The 3,462-nt window shown below is 39.9% G+C and overlaps 1 pseudogene; it reads right to left on the bottom strand.

Moving 5' to 3' along the window:
- Window positions 1–341: 341 nt before the first annotated feature.
- On the bottom strand, window positions 342–2,737 carry LOC120734055 (annotated as a pseudogene).
- Between the last annotated feature and the right edge of the window lie 725 nt (window positions 2,738–3,462).

Below are 3,462 nucleotides of genomic sequence, written 5' to 3'. Positions count from 1 at the left end.
TTCGATGATGTGTCATACGCAAAAGCATCAGCTCTAAGAGCCGTGCTTAGAGAGTGCTTTGTAGTGAATCGGAAGAGTCGACTCTCATTGAGCGAGAGCCGGCTCCTCAATTAATTTCCTTTCGTTGCTCAGCTCTCACACAGTGGCTCAGCTATGTTCCAATCCTTCCATATTGTGGCCAATATTGTGTGTCTGTCCTCTCAGTAAGTGAGTGAGACAGTAGACAGCAGTGAGGAGGGCTGTGCGAGTGCATCGCAAAAACACATAAATATGCCTGACACCTGTAAACGAAGCAGCATCTGGCTGCAGTTTATAGACTTTTTTGTGTTGGTCTCGGTCTTGGTCTAGTCTTGGTCTCGATACCCTCTGGGCTTGGTATTGTCTAATGTACATTTTTAAGGTTATACTTTTTTTTAAATTTCATCATTATTTGAAATTGTTGAATGCTCCACTTTAAATGTCTCTTTACAAAAAACTCCATTCATCATGTTAGTGATATTTTATTTCTTGGAACAGGAAACTTTAGTGTACATTGCTCACTTTATTTCACAAACAGCAGTAAATAAAAAAATCCTCATGAAAACATAACTGAAATTAAACATTTTACAATCCACCAACTTAAGTATAGAAATAAAAACTAAGTTGAAAATGCAAACACCACAATAACCCTGATTACAATTATCTGATACATAATTATTTTTTTCTGTAATTTTAAATACACTGAAGTTATTTTCTTAGGAATTTATATTTATGTGAGTTTTTTCTGCTAATGTTACAACAAAACACTGGTTAAATATAAAATATATAAGAAATGAATATTGTTTGCCAAATAAACAGTTTTACCTGAATAGCTGGTGAAAACAAGAAAATCAAAGGAATTAAAGAACACACTTATATCCATAAGGATTCATCTCTAACAGGTGCAGGATAGATAAACACATCTCAACAAGTAGCACATGGCATCAAATTTCACTATTTTATGTTTATTCTCTTCTTGAGCTCACACACCTCAGCAGTGTGTCCAGCACTTTGTGGAAGCCACAGTCCAACATGGAGAGGCTGAGTGAACCTGGTCTGGACTCTGTGGAGACGATTCATGGTCTCAGTGATGCTGTAGAAAGAAAGAGTTCCTGCCCTGTGATCCAAATATACTCCTATTCTGGAGGACAGAGGGCCTGGGATGGGAGTGGGAATATTGTTGTGTTTGAATTCATAACCGCTGCCTGAAACTGTTAATGCCCAGGATTTGTCATTCAATCCAAATCCACATTCCTCTCTGGTCCCTCTATGGCCGATATCCTTGTATGCAACAGCTACTCCAACAGTCCCGTTGCACTTCACCTCCCAGTAACAGCATCCAGTCAGACCCTCTCTGCTCAGGACCTGCCGGCAATCAAGGAATTTGTCTGGATGACTTGGATATGACTGGTTTCTACTCATCAGTGTCACTTTTCTGTTGCTGTCACTCAGTGACAACAGTGTGTGTGCTGTATTTGGATCCAGAGTGATCTGACAAGAATGTTTCAAAAAGTCGTCTCTGGTTTTGGGTTCTCCTTGAGGCAGTAAAATATCTGCTTTGGTCGTTCCAACTGAGATTTTTGGCCATTCATCACTGAGAAGAGCCTTCACTTTATCTCTGGTCCGTGACACAGATGCAGTCACATCCTCAAAGTACTGCAGAGTAAGATTGTTGTAGGTGGGTACGTTTGTAGATGCACTCAGATGTGACAGTGAGGAGTAGTTTTTCAGAAAATGGAGGTGATCCTCTGTCAGTGAGAGCTGCTGCAGTGCAGCGTCTCTCCTCCTCAGATCTCTGATCTCCTGCTCTATTTTCTCCTGAAGCTCTTTGACTCTGTTCTGTTCACATTTTTGCTTGGATCTGATCTTCTGCTTCACCTCAGAGCTTTTTTTCTCAACGAGACTGATCAAGTCTTTGAACATCTTCGCACTTTGCCTCAAAGCTTTATCAGTAGAAAGACTTATAGCCTCAACTTGCTCTTGGAGCACCTTCACATCTTTCTCTCTGTCCTGGATTATCTGTTGGACATTTTGTCTATTTGTTTCAAGATCTTTCTGTTTCTCAGCTCTTTCTGCTGCAACTGGCACTGTGACATGGTCTTTGTGTTCATCCATTAAACAAAGAAAACAGATACACTGCTGATCAGTGCGGCAGAAGATCTCCATCACCTCATCATGGCGAGGGCAGAAGTTCTCCTGAAGCTTTGAAGCATCATTGATGAGCTTGTGTTTCTTTAGTGGAGCTATGTTGTAGTGAGGCTGGAGGTGCTGCTCACAATAAGAGGCCATACACACCAGGCAGGACTTGGAGGCTTTCCGCTTCCTTCCAGAACAGAAATCACGGGCCACATCTCCCCAGGTCCAGCATAGGCAAGACCAGATGAAGCAGATGTGAGTCCTGCTTTTAGATCTTCCACTAGCTCACCTAAAATGATGTTTTTCACCAGGACAGGCTGCGATTTGAAAGTCTGCCTGCACTGAGGGCAGCTGTGTGTTTCCTTCTCATCCCAGCAGGTTTCGATACAGGTCATGCAGTAGCTGTGCCCACAGGGAATAGTGACTGGATCCTTTAGAAGTTGTAGACAGATGGAACACCTCAGTTTTTCTCGATACAGCTCAATTACTTGCTGCGCCATGTCCCCTCCTGCTCAAACGACGTCTTACTTTCTGTTTCCAGAAAAAAGCTATTTTCATGCAGAGACACTGACCTGAGCAGATGGAAATTCTTTGCAAATTTTTTTGTTTTGCATCTTATCACATGACCGGCAGATCAGTAATGTCTGAAGTAAATAGTCTATAAACAGGGAGGAGCTTAAAAAGGTGTGCTTCATTCCAGGAAAGGGAGTATTCAGATTGGTGTGAAACTGAAAGTGTTTCAGATGAAAACAGAATTGTAATTGTACGTTTACATTGGAAACTGTTACTCAAGAATTCACTAGGAATACAATTAGCAATACTAAATATTAGTAACATTCAACATTGATCCCGTTTATGCCTTTATAGAGAAATATTAAATTGACTCAAATTTATAGGAAAAATGGACTTGTAATTGTCAAAAAATAAACATTTTAGTACATTTAGTGTCCATTATATAATTTTAAATACTGGGAATGGATCAGAATAGACTGGAGCCAAAACAAGTTTAGAATAAGCTTAACAGTTGATGTGAGACATCACTAATGCTGAAGAGTTCTTTTAAGTCTGGCTTGAAACATACAGAATATACAGATTACAGGTCAAGCATTTAACATGTAAATAACAAATATAGGCCTAATTACTTATTAGAAAGCAACTTTCACATCTCTGTTTAGGTAAATTTGTTATGGTTAAAAGATGCTTTGTTATCCCAATAACAATTAAAACTGTTTTTTAAAGTGCTGTTCTTTCTAGAAATCATAACTGGGTTTCAGTAGGGACGCATCCATCACAGGCGTAGACAGCCAC

The sequence above is a fragment of the Simochromis diagramma genome, unplaced genomic scaffold (genome assembly GCF_900408965.1).
Source record: "Simochromis diagramma unplaced genomic scaffold, fSimDia1.1 OVJJ01000216.1, whole genome shotgun sequence".
NCBI classification, from domain to species: domain Eukaryota; kingdom Metazoa; phylum Chordata; class Actinopteri; order Cichliformes; family Cichlidae; genus Simochromis; species Simochromis diagramma.
The sequence above is the reverse complement of the archived record's forward strand: the minus strand, read 5'-3'. Positions and strand labels throughout refer to the sequence as shown.